The sequence below is a fragment of the Thermobia domestica genome, chromosome 2 (genome assembly GCF_964235325.1).
Source record: "Thermobia domestica chromosome 2, izTheDome1.hap1.1, whole genome shotgun sequence".
Taxonomy (NCBI): Eukaryota; Metazoa; Arthropoda; class Insecta; order Zygentoma; family Lepismatidae; genus Thermobia; species Thermobia domestica.
The window spans coordinates 241,611,690-241,629,608 of record NC_137455.1 but is presented as its reverse complement, the minus strand read 5'-3'; the positions used below and the strand labels follow the sequence as shown (position 1 = coordinate 241,629,608).

The window sequence follows — 17,919 nt, the reverse complement described above, 5'->3', positions numbered from 1 at the left end:
TTGCTGCTGAAAGGAACGTTAAACTCAACATCAAGTCAACGTAAGTTTTATACCATTAATAGAAGTAAAGGGTAGACGATGCTATCTTGCTAAGACCATGCATTTATTTCTTTGGCACATGTAACAAAGCATCGGACTATTTGCGACATTAATTATAAAAGCTTTAAGAAAAAGGAGCTATATGAACATTAAGTCGCTTCAAGCGTTCAAATCGCTTTATAAAAATCCAGATTATGAATTACAAAAACTTTTTACATTGTAAGTAAAAATACAAGAATGTATTGTTTTTTGTCTCTCACATACTCTCTCTCTCTCTCTCACACACACAGTACCTCTCTTTCTCTACATAATATACTTGTATATTGCAGTAGGTATCAGGAACATAAATAATTTTCATTTTGGACTTGTGGTTTAAGGTTGGTATTCAAATCAGAAATCTGTTCCCATTAAAACAATATTAACGTTCCTCATTTTAGCGTCTTCTATATAAATGATGGACATTGTGAATAAATGCGACTGAGGTTTTATTTGGTCTAGGAATTAATTCGTGCGGTTGGTACGCACACATTGAAGCTGTAGTACAAACACAAAATACATAAATACCTTAAGAAAAATATTGTCCATCGCTAGCCACCACTTTCGCCCATCTGTCAGGCAATGTACGGATTCCGTGGCGAAAGAAGTCCTCATCCTTGGAAGCGATCCAGTCAGAGACCCATGTTTCGATATCTTCTGAAGAAGTAAACCGCTGTCCAATCAAATCGTTGTTCATGCAATCGAACAAGTAGTAGTCCGAAGGAGCAACGTCTGGTGAATACGGCGGGTGGGGTAAAACTTCCCATCCGACATTTTCTAAATAGGTTTTGACCGGTTTTGCGACATGTGGGCGAGCGTTATCATGTTGAACAATAAGTTTATCATGTCTGTTCTCCCATTCTGGTCGTGTTCTGGCCAGAGCTTGCTTCAAACGCATTAATTGTCGTCGATAACATTCTCCATTCATAGTTTCACCCGGTTGCAGCAGCTCATAGTACACCACACCTTTCATATCCCACCATATGCACAGCATAACCTTTGCACAGTGAATATCTCGTTTTGGTTGTGATGGATCTGGTTCACCTAGTTTCACCCAGGCCTTTTTTCGTTTAGGGTTCTCGTAATGGATCCACTTCTCATCACCCGTAATAATTCGATGCAGAAACCCCTTTCTGCTCTGTCGTTGAAGCAGCAATTCGCAAATGGTTTTTCGTCTTTCAACGTCTCTGTCTTTCAATTCATGTGGAACCCAATGTGACATCTTTTGAATCATTCCCATGGCTTTCAAGCGTTTGGAGACTGTTGTTTGATCAACGCCTAATGCTGCTGCAAGTTGTTTCTGCGTTTGACACGAATCCTGCTCGAGCAATGCTGTCAATTCTTCGTCTTGAAATTTTTTTGGCTGTCCAGCTCGCTCTTGGTCTGCCAAGCCGAAATCACCACTTCTAAACCGTGCAAACCACTTCTGACACGTTCGCTCAGCTAGAGCATGGTCACCATACACTTCCACCAAAATACGATGACTTTCAGTCGCACTTTTCTGCATGTTAAAGTAATGCAGCAGGACACCCCGCAAAAACACTTTATCAGGCACAAATTGCGCCATGTTCACTTAACTACAAACTGGTGTTGTTGACGCTTTAATCCACTGCCCTATACTACGAACGATACGCGATGACAGGGGTTTGCAACACATGTGTGGATACACGGAACTGTGGGACGCTCCGTTCGTTGCGCCATCTCTTGTCCACCCGCACGAATTAATTCCTAGACCAAATAAATGTGACGAAACGAGTTGATTTTATAATTTCGAGCATTTCAAAACAGAACTTTATATTTAAGGAAATGTTTCCACACACACACACATATATATATATATATATATATATATATATATATATATATATATATATATATATATATATATATATATATATATATATATATATATAAAATTTATTTTATTTTATTTAACAATCACCAGATATAGTTCAGAGGCCATTTTACACTGGACATCTAACAACAACAATGGAAAAGATTTTGGGAAGGTATCGGCCAGGGCTTGTTTTAGTAGGTACCATCCCGGAAGGACTGAGGAAAGCCCTGGAAAACCCCAGTTAGGATGATCGGCAGCGGGAATCGAACCCGCGACCTCGCGAATGCGAAGCCAACGCTCTACCACTTCAGCTATATATATATATATATATAAACCTTCCCGAACCGCAGTGGTCCAGCGCCTTGACCTCTGAACCACGATTACTGCGCCTTAATTGATTTGTATTTAGACTGTTTACGTACTATTTGATTCAATTTGTACGCTCAGTATTTGATTCAAAATAAAGGAGTTTTGTATTTTGTTTTTTAAGAAATCTGTAATGTTGATAATTTAGTGAATACAATGATATAATGCCCTGCGAGTCCTGATTTACATATTCCTGTGTTTTGCCAATCTATTTGACTATAAACAAGCTACTCGACAAGAACAAAATACAAACTACTACTCGACAAGAAGTTGAGCGACAAGAAGGGGCTCTTTATTTAGGCGTGTTAGAGTAAGTAACGTTTTTGGTGAATGGTTAGCATGGAGATTTCGTAATTTTCCAGTCGGGGTTCGAGTCGCGCCCTCTTCCTTTACAGTTTTTCCTATGTTTCATTTACAAGGCTGAGCTCCGGTTGGATGCTGCAAAACGAAGATAATCTCCAGTGGAGAAATTCAGTGATGATGTAATCCTTAAAATAAAGGAAGAAAAATGAATGGAGAAAACCATTCCAGAATTAATTCTGTTAATCGTTCTATATTTGATATTATCAGATAATTTGATCCATTTTTAAATTGTTGTTAATTGACAATATATTCTCCCCTTTTCTCCTTGTGTTTGAATGCGTAACATTTCACAAATACTATAAATCAGCAACCTAAGGGAAATACGCTTATTACGGATAAGTTCTCCAACTCGTTTGAGTGTTATCGAATTTTGCATTTTTAATATTTACAAATAAATTACTGCATACCAATATTTAGCATTCTGAAAAGTCATTTAACGAATAATGAAATCGGATAAGTTCTTCTTCCGAAGAAGTATTTCGTATCAATCAGTGGCACCAAGAAGCTCAGGCTCTGTTAGACCCTCAAAATTTTCATTGGAGGCTGGGCCCTTCCCCCGAATGATCGTTCCATATTTTAATTGATTTGCAGGTAGGACTACTGTTAATAGTTTCAAAACTCAGCGCAAGACTTTGTGTTTACTTAAAAAACTGACCTACTACATATAACGCATAATCTATCGGTATATTATTTGATACGCATATATGTATAGCCTTTTGAAGTAAGTTAAGTTGTTTATAATCCCTCATTTGAGTTAATTATAAGATACTTTAAGTCCCCTGAGTGTTATCTTCTCATCGCCGCCTCTTGTGTCCGTATATTTTCTTCTGGTATTGTGCTGTTTACTGGAAGTATTCTCTACCAAGAATGTTTATGCATGTTTTCCACGGGATAGTATCTTGCCTCTTGCTGCTATGAAAATAAAATACTACACATTGCCCCCTATCATTTCGCCAGTAGCTTCCTATTTGCTCATGAGTTAAAACAGTATTGCTGGGCATCGTGGCGAAAAGCGTATTTGCTCTTTCGTGCATTCTACGAAAAAAACAGAGTGAAAGCAATAAAAACGAAACAAGGAAAAAATGCAGTGCGATGTAAAGTGCTTGGACTATTTCGACAAATCTCTCAATGTAGTGCTTTCCTTGCAAGCAGGCCTTCATTGTGTAATCGGTAACATTGTAGGCTCAAGTTCACGGGGTCTTCAGGTCGACTCCCCCGAAGGCATGTATTTTATTTTTATTTTTTTTTGCAACAATTAGGGATGCGCACGAGACGAGTCGAGACAGGATTTTCATGACAAAATTCGAGTCGAGACACGGCTCTTCCAATAGAGAAATATACATTTTTCGAGTCGAGACATCACTTTTACATCACATTTTCGAGACGAGACAGCCACAAATCTTGTCTCGTGCGCATCCTTAGCAATAATAGAAGTTTTTTAAATCTATCCCGAGAAAATGAAATTGTGTACAAACACAACATTTCACTTTTGTATTCACATTATCGCGAAGAAATATGATCATTTCATGCAGTTCAAACCATAGAAAATAAGTTGGAGAATAATGTTTTGCGGTCTTTTTATAAACAATTTCCAATGTGTTGTCGTCGACATAGCTCTACACTGTAGAACTTAGGCCCATATTTATAAACACTCCTTGAACTGTTCCTTGATTTGACTTCAAGGCTTCCTCGGATAAGTGTTCCTTGAAGTTCAAGGGCTACTTGAAAAAAAGTCATATTTATGAACCTTCCTCGACTGTTCCTCATCGAAGGTTGATTTCAAGGTAGACTCAAGGAAAGACGTCATCAAAGTGATGAGGTCATAGCCAACAGCCAATGAGTACTCATAAAATAAAAGAAGTACGAAATTCGCATTTTGTAAATTATTCCTTTCAAACTACTATGTTTCCTCAATGATTTTTGTTGCTTCCAACCTTCCATTCTTGTTTAATATTTTAATGTATTATGTCAGTGCTTGCACTAGTAATCAATGTGATACGCCAAAATGAACTAGCAAAAACTTATCAACAATATGTGCATCTACAATTGGAGTTTGGCAGCCCAACCTAATATTTAAATAAGTTAAGAAGAAGCCTAGTAAAACGAACACTGTTATATATTTTAAAAGATTTTTGCCGGCAAAATCAAACTACCGCAAATTTTGTAATTTTTCGTAAATACCTCGAAAATAAGTAACATGTCAATTTTTGATGTTGCAGTCTGGTTTGGTTGTTCAGAGGTTCGTTCTCCGTGCTTTTTTTTTTCATTCTAAGGTTTTTAAAGACCATATGCAATATGTTTTCCCGTGTTTTCAGTTGTATGTAATATGGTATTACAACTATCAAATTTATTGTGTGTGCTGGAGTAGATAGTTAAACAGGAACTTCCCATGTTCTGTTAGGCTTACTAGATAGGCCTAACTGCACATGAACATCCACACATATAAATAAGTTATATATCAGCACTGCAAACAAATCATTATCAAAATATACAGGGTTGACACAGATTCCCTTACCCCTGAAAATAAGTAGTTGAGTTGATTTTGAGTTTAACGTCCCTTTGAGCAGCGAGGCTATATGAGACGTAGATCTACTAATTAACGTGGAATCCGAACCACATGAGCTCCCGCCAGGAATCGAACCCGGGTCTCCCACGCCAAGTGAAAATAAGTAACATATACCACTAAACCTACGTAAATAACTACACGGAAAGAACTGAATGACATGAACGACAATGCTTTCGAGAAGTTTTACTGATGTAGGAAACATTAAGTCAAAGAATCAGTCTCTCGACCGTCATTCTCATGACAAAGCCGCCAGGTTCCGAGAGACATTTTGAGGAGCATTTCAGGTGTAACTTGAGTGAAAACTTCTTTCACTGCTTCTGTCAGTTCGAAAGTGGTATCCTAACGTTTTTGTGCAACGATGCCCATAATGAACTCCCATAGCGCACTATCACAGATGGTGAGTTCTGGGTTTCTCTCATGTACCCAACAACTTCCAATAACACGTTTTTCAATACTGTAACTGGAAGTATCAGCCATCGTTCACACAATCTGGAACAATGGAAAACTTTACATTTGTATTTATAAAGGAGTAATGAGAAAACTTACATTAGCATTTATCAAGGGGTAACGGGAAAACTTACATCAGTATTTATCAAGGAGTAACGGGACTTTCTGGCCACCCTGTAGACTCTACTACTAGACATATACTTTAATACTAAATACGATTTCCAAGAAAATGATGTCAACATACACACATACAAAATATTTAGACAATATAAATGAATACTTATTATAATCCTGCAAGTGTCATAAAAATGAACATGATCATCATCATCATCACAGGTATTCTGCCATTATTGGCAAGTCACTTGCTGCAATTGAGGAACTTCCATGCTACACGGTCTTCCGCTAATTTCTTTATCGTCACGTACGATTTCTCTGCTTTGTTATAATTCATTCATTTTAGTCTTATTCGCCCTCTCCCTTCTATTTTTGCACCATACCCTCTAGGACGTCTATCACGATACAAATCCTTCTTACCTAATACCCCAAACAGTTTCTGTTCCTGTTAATAATATCTAAAATTCTTCCTTTCAACCCCACCATTTCTAATACCCTGTCATTCATTTTCCGCTCGACCCAACTAATTCTCCCGTTCTTCTCCACACCCACACTTCAAAAGCTTGCAGTCATTTTTGATCATTTTTGCGTAATTTCTGTTTCTGTCCCATACAGTACAATACTCCTCACGAAGCAGTGTATGAATCTTTTTCTCAACTCTTTATTCATAGTTCTACAAAATAGTATTTTCTTCCTCCTAAATGCTTCTTTCGCCATTCCTATCCTTACTTTTTTTTTCACATTCACATTTCATGTCATTATTAATAATACTACCTAGGTATCGAAAACTAATCACTAGTTCTATTTTCTCACCTTCCACTTCTATATTTGACACCAATCCCTTCGTTCCAATCACCATGGCTTTTGTCTTTCGAACATTTAATTTCATCCCATATTCTTCACAGCCCTCCCTCAAGTTTTCTAACAACTTATTGTTTTCCTCTTCAGATTCTTCTACAGACTCCATATCATCTCCAAACCATATACACCTAATCATTCTATCTCCTACCGAAATGCCGTCTTCATTTTGTAAGGTCTTTTCACTATTTCTTTTAGGTTGATATTAAATAATGTAAGCGAGAGACAGCATCCCTATTGAACTCCCTCTCCAATTGAACTCTCCGTTGTCATTTTCTCCCCTATTCTAAAACTTACTTGTTGGTTCATATATAAGTTTATTATGAGTCTTCGATCCTTATTTTCCAACCCAACTCTCTTTAGAATTTAAAACAACAATATTTCCAATTAACACGGTAATAAACCTTTTCTAGATCAATAAATACCACATACACCTCTTTCCCTTTTTCTATAAATCTTTCACCGATCACCCTTAATAATCAAACTGCATCTCTTGTGCCCTTACCTCTCCTGAACATAATAATGCACATTAAACACAGTCCTTTTTTCCTTTAATCTAAATTTTCATATTGAATTGCGCCGGTACCTACTAACGCAATTAGTACATGTTCCTAATCTCCCAATATGTTTTTTTTTTTTTATCTTGGACGGGAAGAACCATGAGGAACGAACTTCTGAAGTACCTAGAAAAGACAAACTTAAGCACCACAATCGCCGTTGCTTGTTTCATGTGTGCAGGATCTTTCGGGCGAGTTCAAATGTACCGTCTACCTAAAAGCTACAGTATCTATTTCAGCATCCCTTGAGGCACAACTTCCAGTGCAATCCTCTCAACCGAAATAATAATAATAATAAAAAAGAGTTAACAAAAATATCACAATTACCCTGACGAAGTGATAGCAAACATCTTACACACGGTGCCTTCCAGTTTCCTAACTTCAAGCAGCCAGAGATCTTGGCAGAACATGCCAAAAGTAATAGCCATTATTATTTGAATATATAAAAGGGTGATTCTTTTACAAATTCAGTTAAATAATTCTTGATTGGAACCACATACAGACTTGGTTTATATGTCATTATATCATTATACAGACTGGAAAAACACTTCGAGCCTTATGCAGAGTCGCTCTGAAGCATGATTAGAATCATACTAAAGAGTTCGACTAACATATGTTTCCTGCAGTAATCAGGCTTTTAGTAAGACGCTAATCAAACGTCAAAACAACTCTGCATAAGGCAGTTCAAGTTTAACTCACGTTTTGAGTAGTTGCGGAGGTGACCACACGCGGCGCCACCGGTCAGTCGTTGAAAATGGAGACTTTCGTTGGTGAGCTAAATGCGTATTTTGGTTTGAAGGAACGAAGTCAGCAACGAGTGTACAGCGTAAGTTTCGCATACAATACAGCAAGGAACCACCCAACAGACCAACAGTGTACAAATGGCACCAGACATTTGTTGAAACAGGTTGTTCTGTGCGACACACAACGGCTCCAGGGCGCTCACCCGTGACTGGCGATGTGATGGAAGCAGTTTTGTCCACAGTCCTCGGAAATCTATACGATGTGCATTACAAGAAACTGGTATCCCTCAGACCACTGTTTGGCTCCTATGTCGTAGACGTTTGTCCATGAAGTCATACACATTGTCCTTGGTTCAAGCATTGAGTGAAGCGGATAAACATACCCGACATGAAATCTGTGTTACCATGTTTGATCGCATTAATGGTGATGAGTCATTCTTGAACAATGCGGTATACAGTGATGAATCAACTTTTCACCTTTCCGGCCGAGTCAACACACACAATTGTCGTACTTGGGCCACGAAAAATCCACATGCTCACATGGAGCTGGTTCGTGTTTGAACGCCAAAATGAACGTGTTTTGCGATGTGTCCAGAGCAAAGGTGTATGGACCATTCTTCTTTGCTGAGAGCACCATCGCCTATCTTGATATGCTCCAGAACTTTGTTGTTCCACAGTTAGATGAAGATGACTACGATGGCCGCTTATGGTGGCAACAAGATGGCGCCCCGCTGCACTACCTGATAGACATAAGAGAATTTCTTGATCAGCGTTCCCCAGATCAGTGTATAGGTCGTAGTGGATCAATTGCCTGGCCGCCGTGGTCTACAGATTACACGCCACTTGACTTCTTTCTGTGGGGGTTTGTGAAAGATAAAATGTACACCGCTTCCCTACCTGATAATGTTAATGAACTGAAACATCGCATCACAACAGCCATCGCGGACGTTTTCCATGAAATGCTGGCTACTGTTTGGCAGGAAAGCGACTTTGGTTGGGATGTGTCCAGGATGACCGCAGATGCACGCATCGAGCGAAAATGGATTTGTCACAAAAAAAAAAAAAAAGAAAAAAAACCTGAAATGTTTTGCAGTATAATGACATATAAAATAAGTTTGTATGTGGTTCCAATACAGAATTATAACTGATTGAAGTTTTAAACCCTATAAAGTATCACCTTGTATAACAAGTAGTACTGAGCGACAGACTAACTAATCAACTTCCGGGCCAAATCGCTTAATCTCGAAACTCCCAATTTTGAGAGTGCATAGAAATGACAGTGAAATGAAATCTTTCAGTTTAACTTTCCACGATTATACCCTTTAGGCTAAGGGAGAGTGATAATTAAGGCAAATGAATGATGATAGAAGATTTGGTGGAATGAGAATATAGGAGGAAACGGGAGCACCGTGAGAAAACCCACTAAAACGATGTTTTTCTTTACAATCTTAATTGGCTGGGAGTCGAACCAGGTACCAGGAACAACACGCATCAGAGTTAAGCGAGTGCTCTACCCCTGAGTCACCGTGCCCCGTGTATAGACATCTGACATAAGGTACCGATAAGGGATATTTTTTGAAAATTCGATAAAAAGAGGGAGAAATAAAGTAAAGAAATGATACTAAAACATCTTGCAACATCTGAAGGTTAGAGACATAAAATTTGCTATGTGAACTTCTCATTTAAAATAATTAGACACGTGTTTCAGATTTGTTTGATATTTTATCTAGAAGGGAAAATAAAGTGCTGAGAACGAAAAATATTTAGGAATTACAATTTCTGAAATAAGATCCCATATCGAGAAATCTCTGAAGTTTAGTGACATGAAATTTGTCATACGAACTTTCCATTGAAAATAATTAGTCACATGTTTAAGCGTTTTTCCGATACTTGACCTAGAAGGGAAGTAAATGGTTGATAAGGAAAAACGACGAGAATTACAATTATTTTAACAGCTTGTCCCATAAATAATGTCGTGTTTTCGATGACTGCTATAATAACGCCATTTGACGACAGACTAGTGAAGTATACGCCACGTGAAATGACGGCAAGCATCCAGAAGAAGAACGATTTGTTACTTGTGTTTGATTATGGCAGCGTCGGAGGACCGGATCACATACGGCATATTATGTTGAATGAATTACACTAGGGATATCAGTCAGCGTAGCGACATGAAACATCAATTTCGTATATAGGTAGGATAGTTTGGATATGCGGAAGTACCAGATTAGTCTGGGGATACTAGCCTCACCGATGAGCAACGAGAAGGGACATCTGTGCAGCTGAGCAAGAACCCTTGCGAACAGCAGTGAAGGCAAATTCAATGTATATTGTTGTAGAACTGGGCAGGGAACTCCATGTTACCTATTTCGACCGTTCATCGCCACCTACAGGATCTTAAGTACGTGTGAAAACTCGGTAAATGAGTATCCCATGCACTAACGCCTCAACAGAAGCAGCAGTTAGTGACATTTACAGTTTCTTTTCATCTGTCAAAGACATGAGCCATTTCTGAACACAATTGTGACAAGGAATAAAAAGTTAGGCCTCTACCTTAACATTAGACGTAAACGTCAGTGAGTACCTAAAGAGGAGATGACCACAGGAACTGGGCCAATACAGGACCTCCATCCCTGTGAAGTAATATTGAATGTTTGGTGGGATATCCATGGTATAATCCATTTTGAGTTATTGCCACGTAATAAGATCCAATCAATGCAGGTGACTACTGTCAGCAACTTGAATCCATACGGACTGCATTGTTGAAGAAACGTCTTACTCCGGTTCTTGGCATGGTGTGCTCTTCCACGCCCACTCACGTCAAGGAAGACCTGTGATAAGATCGAGAAATGTGTTTGGAAGAAAATCCCCATGCGGCGTTTTTACCACATCTTGCACCAACAGACAACTATGTATTTTGCAGCCTATAAAACCACCTTTCAGGTGAACATTGCTAGATAAGGATGGCATGCGACGAACTGTGACCCAGTTATTTGCCTCCAGGACTGGTGATTTCTTTCAGCGGTGGATTCAACAACCGGTTGACAGGTGCCAGAGTGTTGTGGAGTCCGATGGAGACTATTTTCCTAGCTAACGGTAGTGTTATCGTTGTTTTCCTCACGGTGCAAATATATGACATTGCTTATTGGATGACGCAGTAATAATGTGCCCATATCTCAGAATCTCTTAAGATTAGAGGCCTGAAATTTTGTATTTGGACTTCTCATTTTAAATAACTAGATACGCGTTTCAGCGTTTTCTTTTTTCCATATTTGATTTAGAAAAGTAGAAAAGAGGTTGGGAATAAAAAGAGACGGGAATTATAATTATTATAAGGAATCCATAACTCGAATCTATATATAAGGTTAGGGACATAAAATTTAGTATTTACACTCCTCACATAAAATAATAAGTCATGTACTTTAGCGTTTTTCTTTTAATATTTCACCTAGAAAGGAAGAAACCGAAGTGAACAAGAAACGAAACCTGTGGGATTACAATTACTATCATAAAAGTTCCATATATAAGATGGCCATATCTCGGAGTTCCTTAACGTTAAAGGTATAAAGTTTGGTATTTGGACTTTTTATTTAAGATAATTTATTACATGTTTCGGCGGTTTTTCGTATTTGTCCTACGAGGCCCAAAAAAAAAAAAAAAAAAAAAAAGAGAGAGAGATAGAGAGAGAGAAGAAACATATCTCGGATTCCTTTAATGGTATAGACATGAAATTGAGTGTATGGACCCATCATTCAAAATAACTAAATAGGTGTTTCGTTTCTTCATACTTGTCGTAGAAGAGAAGAAAATAAGGGAGAAGAGAAAGGAGTGGTGCCTTTTAATTTCTTTTACTCAGATATCCACATTTCGGAATCATTTAAGGTTAATGATGTGAAATTTCAACAATTATAACTTCTCACAAAATTCAGATAGAAACCTCATTCTGATCAAACTATAATGAATGGTAAAAGTATCTTTGGTTAGTACAAATCTTATATAGTGTCGCCATCTTTAAACATGGTGTTATTATACTTGCTTTGTGACGCATAACTTAAACTATTAGAAATAAGGTAAAAACGCCTAGAAGTAAACGTTATTGAGAAGAATCTCACTTTTCTAACTAAATTATAATAATATTATTTTCCTGACTTTGAAACTCAGGGAACTAGTTCATTTTATGTACAGTATGCGGCAAAATAAACAGTACTGAAATTCGCGTACGGGTGGCGCTCAGATGGAATGTGGTATGAGCTGTGTGTGCCACATGTGTGCTCTGTTTGTGTGGACTAGCGTAGTTTGCAGTTGGTGCGAAGATAATGTTGCTCACAACAGAAGAGAAGGTACTTAGTTTCGAGCAATATTTCCGCTCATAAGGTGAGGGACAGCGTCTCACTGCAAGAGATTAGCGTGGACGTCTACTGTATTGCACTGGAGTGTTAGCTATGGCATATGAAGATTAAGATTTCATAAGTAACATATGGTTCAGTGATGAAGAGGCATGTGTACTTTGATCGCCATATCAATCGACAGTTGATTATTGACTCTGTCTTGCATGATTTGTGCGGCTTTTACCACACAAAAAATATGTCTTTAACAACAATGGATGCAGCAAGACGAAGCTATTGCCCACACTGCAAGTAAGTCACGTACCCTTCTGCTCACAAGCGTTTGGACATCGCTTGATTTCCTGTGGAACGGATTTTCCATATCCTTCCCACTCCCCTCACCTCATGACACGAGATGCCTACATACGGGGTATGCTGAAGGATTCAATTTTCCTAACAGATAACTTCTTACCACTATACCGGAGTTAAGAAAAAGATTCGGTCATTTGCTTTGTCATTCCACCAAACCGTGTTCACTAACATTTTCTTCGATCTACAGGACCGCTATAAAGAATATGTGCGACATAATGTTCAACATTTTGAATACACAATGTACAAAAATGCTTCCTTGTAAATTTACTATAAGTGTTGAGCAACATTTAATTGACATCCAGTTGCCAACCTTTCTTATGTTTCATTATGTTGTACAAAAAATAAATAATTGTCAACGATGTGATTTCAGTACCATTTGTTTTGCCGCATACAGTAGAACAAAATGTTAAAGTTTGTGACGTTGGGTTACAATGAAGCCTACTTTGCATTTTTTTAAAGAATAGATTTTACAATTGATTGAAATGAAAACAATATTGAAAAGGTATTGAACATATATATTACCGTCCTATGAAAACGTCTGATAATCACTTAAAAAATAAATAAATAAATAAACACGATATGGGCGCCGAGTAGCCAAGCATGGACATTGTGAGTAGCAATGGTTTGTACGACAATGTTTGTTCTGCATGAAGTTACAAAAAATAAAATTTCGAACAACAAATAGTTACAAATATACTGAGAGAAGTTTATTTACTGTTGTAAATTTCTTAAGAATATAGTAATCAATAACCGATATTAAAACTTCACATTGTTTGTTAGAATATTTGGTGCTGCAATATCACAGATATTTGCTCTATGCTTACTTTCAAAATAGTTATCATAGTATGAATACACAGGGATAAAGATGGAATAAGGACTACAATCAAATTAGTAATACAAACTGATCAGTCATTAGAAGAATCATTGTCACGAGGTCGATCCGGTGACAGAGAACGTTCCTGGTTTTTACATAATACGCACGCACAAACATCAATATATTGAAGCCTCTGTATGACACATACACGTGGACACTCCTGTTCTAAACGTTTTGGTCTCTGTGCAAGAATAGCTAACCATTTCCAATATTTCTTAAGTAATATTTTCTGTTGTCCATTTTATTTGGGCCACTCCCACTTGTACATTAACACTAAAGATGCATTTCTTGATTCTAAATGTTTCACTGCTTTTCCTGCGAGGATTTCTTTTTGGAATATAGCTACAGTCAATATATCCTACAACTCTAGGAAAACTAGCCATTTGATGAAATTGAACTTGAACTGTCCTCAAACAATCAGGAATGGGAAATCAATCACATATATCAGGCGACGAGCAAAGACTAATGATACTTTCCTCACAAGCTGGCAAATTGTTGGGTGGCTCATGAAATTGGTTATCTTCAATGTGTATCTGTAAAACAAGCACAGAAATACGTTACATTAAAAAACATCAGGAATATTCTTACTGGAATCTTTTTTGCTAATTTTGCAACTTCAAAATTTATTCAGATGTACCTTTCCCGTGTGAAACAACGCTACCTATAATTATGGAAAGTCACATTTGTGTCTACTTTTGATTGTAGGAATGAGTAGATGGAAAATGGTAAATATTAGCTAATTTTTAATAAAATCCCTTTTGGAGCAGCCTCACTGCCATTAAGTTTAACAACCCTAATTTACAGTTGTTTCTGTTTATTATCTGTAAAATAAATTAAATTAATCAGAAAATGAAAATTATAACTAAGTTTCTTAGATTATGTTTTTTTTGCATCAAATGTCGTAGCTAAGACTCACCTACATAATTTTATCAATTATCAATTATGAGGATGCAATGGGAGAATAAACTAGTTTTACTATTCTCGAAAGAGAGTTTGCTAAAATCCGAACAAGAACCTGAAGGTATAATCTTGACATCATTTCGCGGATTGTTGATAGGAAGAAATACCTACGTGTATATTATTTTCTTTAACAACTTGTATAGTTCTTTATCTTGTTGAAAATCATGGAACTATGAATAAATTGATTTATTCTGTTGTTATTTTTGTTCTGAGCTATTTTCTAAAAGTATGATATAAATTAATTACGAAAGTGACTTTGATATTAACAGAGAGTATTGCGAATTATGCGATTGATTCATCAGAGATAAACTTTGATATCTACCACTGAATCGTGGTTTTCAGCTGCAAAACTTTCAAGAAAAGAAAAGAGCAATTGTGGAAAAGATTGAAATATTGATTATTAGGAAAGATAAGACAAAGATAAGAACATAAACATTTTTTGTATAATTCGCCATTAAAATATAATCACATAATCGCTGGTACCTACTGTTTATGTGACAAATAAAATTTTGCTGTGAAATGTTCAACACCATTAAATAATCGAAATTGTATCGTGTGTTTGATGCTGTAACATTTTATTGGGGACTACAAAGTTCTATATTAACTATTATACGAAGTGTAACCCAGTACGAGGGTCACAACGAAAGTTTTGAGATACGCATTGTTGTGGCACAGTGTTTGAATTCCAACAACTGCGTTCGGTAGCGGTATCCAGAGCGAAAAAGCGAAGCAAGTTTCAACTCACCTCGCTTATCGGCGTGGCCATATCGCCTTCGCTTGTTTGTTGATGTGAGCAGTATATTCGGCTGTCTAGAATGGAGCACGAAAGGGAACATTTTCGGGCAATGGTCCTTTACGATTTTAAAGGTGGTATGAACGAGACACAAAGCCTTGATTGTTTGCAGGGGGCATTTGGGGACCTTGCTCCTTCCCGTGCTACAATTTTTCGGTAGTTTGTTGAATTCAGAAGAGGCCGAACATCGCTTAAAGATGAAGAGAGAGCTGGACGTCCGGCAACAGCTGTGTCAGATGAAAACATTGCTGCTGAGGAACAAATGATTCGAGAAAATCCTCGAACAACTTTCAAGGACATTGAATCTACAGTGAACATTGGATCGCCAGCAGTAACAAAAATTCTTCATGATCATCTTCGGCTCAGGAAGGTTTTATCTCCTTGGGTGCCTCACACTTTGACTGAACAGCAGAACCGCATGCGTGTGGAATGGTGTGAAGAAATGCTTGCAAGATTCGATGGAAGCAATTCTCGACGCGTCTCTGACATTGTTACTGGTGATGAGACTTGGATCTATCAATTTGTCCCTGAAAATAAACGCCAGTCTACAGTTTGGATCTTTCCAGACGAAAATCCACCCACGAAAGTGAAGCGACCGCTAAGTGTGGGGAAGAGGATGGTCGCAACTTTCTTTTCCAAATCTGGCCATGTAGCAACTGTTCCACTTGAAGAACAAAGGACTGTTACTGCTCAGTGGTACACCACTGTTTGCCTAACAAAAGTGTTCCAGAAGCTTCGGGAACGGCGTCCAAAAACTGGATTGCGTGGGATCCTGCTTCATCAGATGCGCCCGCACACACGGCCAACATCACAATTCAGTTTTTAGAATCTACAGAGGTCAAACTTATGACTCATCCACCATATAGCCCTGACCTGGCCCCGTGTGACTTTTTTCTGTTCCCCAGGATCAAAGATCGCATGCGTGGGAAGAGATTTTGCAGCCCTGATGAAGCTGTAGTGGCTTACGAGAATGAACTTTCAAAACTTGAAGAAAAAGACTGGCAACACTGCTTCCAAAAGTGGTTTTCGAGGATGCAAAAGTGTGTACAGTGTAATGGTGAATACTTTGAGAAAATGTAAGTGTTAAATTGATTTTAAGTATGTAAGTTATTTCACATTTCAAAACTTTCGTAGTGACCCTCGTATATAATAGTATGGTCTGAAAATAATGAAAGAGAAACATGATTTTACTACTGGTAATATTGAGCAATAAAATATTAAACTAGTTTTCGAAGAAAACATAGTGAAAATGGCAGACTACATTTTTTTTTAATTCATATGTTATGTGGTTCAAAGAAAATAGCGCCTACCTGATAGTTCCCATTCACATAGAATCTTAAAACCGTGAGTACTTTCAGAATTGCTGGTAGTGAACGTTCCCACAAAATAATATTTTCTAAATCGTCTCCCAGTAATGGAAAAATTTATCTCAGAAATATTACTTTCGAAAACCTGGAACGAGAAAAGAATACAGCTTAAAACCAAAACCTGAAACGAGAAATGAATACAGTTTGAAACTAAAACCAAAATCGACACACTTTGTGTAATAAACCTATGATCAACAGAAATAAAACCTAACCTAAACATTTCCAGTTAATACTTGAAAATCAAATGAGCGTGTTCGCGGACTTTAAAGGTGGAAGACAGGCCATGACCAGTATGGAGCACGAAAGTAAGTGTGGCGTTAGTAGCTAGGTTAGGTTACTGTCGTTTTATTTCATATTTCAAAATGAAATTCTACTTCTGCGTAGAAGTCATGCTACAGAAATGACCAGGGCGAATATATGAACAATGGAAGCGAGACCGGTTTTTGAGTACATGAACCTTTGTACAATACGCATGTGCAGGAGACATGTTACGGAAATAACCAGGCGCGGAGATATGGATTACCGAATATGCATTTATGTCCGCTCCTCATAATTTCCTTAACATTACTCCTACACAGGTGAATTCTGTGAAGGTCCCTGTATCCCTGCTGAAAATCTCATGAAAATGAGGAATATCACAATGGTAAATGACACTCAAGTCGAGCAGCGTATATTTGACGTACAAGAATATGGAGCAAACCAAAGCTTCAAAAACTACCAACCGTCACTGACGCGCCTGCTCCCTTCGGACGTAGCCCCTTGCTACATAGCGGGGCCATTAGTTTCGCCCTGCCCTGACTCGTTTAGATAACATTCGTGCTTTTTAAAGGCTATCTAGCACAAATCGATTTTTGATTTTTGAATTGTCGTTTTTACAGCATGTCTGCACAAAGTATGTCATATAATGTTTAAGTACCCTAAAATTAATCTACACATATGAATGGAATTCCTTCCATAAGAAACAATTTACAAGAACCATTTCCTGAGCAAAAGAAGTCATAATTAATGAATTTAAACACGGATACTTAATCTGGAATAGTACCAAATTGTGAAAATTTTACATTGTGTACAATTAATGCTTACCTAACCTAATATTGTGTCTACTTCGGTAACAAATCGTAAACAATTTACATTTTATGTAATTAGTGTCTGCTTCCCTTCTATAACACAATTGCATTATACTTCTTGGCTAAAAACAACAAAACACTACATTCTTAATCTAATTATAAGAAACGTGCCAATATATTGAGATACAAATTGAACACGTAAATAAATTTCCTTCTGCCAATTTAATTTTACACA

The 17,919-nt window shown here is 37.5% G+C and overlaps 1 long non-coding RNA gene across 1 annotated transcript; it reads right to left on the bottom strand.

Annotated features, from left to right (window-relative positions):
- Positions 1–13,308: 13,308 nt before the first annotated feature.
- Positions 13,309–17,671, bottom strand: LOC145679805 (uncharacterized). Its single transcript, XR_014130560.1, has 2 exons — positions 16,561–17,671; positions 13,309–14,030 (listed from the first exon to the last, which is right to left on the bottom strand). It is a non-coding gene; the product is annotated as an uncharacterized LOC145679805 (long non-coding RNA).
- Positions 17,672–17,919: the final 248 nt, after the last annotated feature.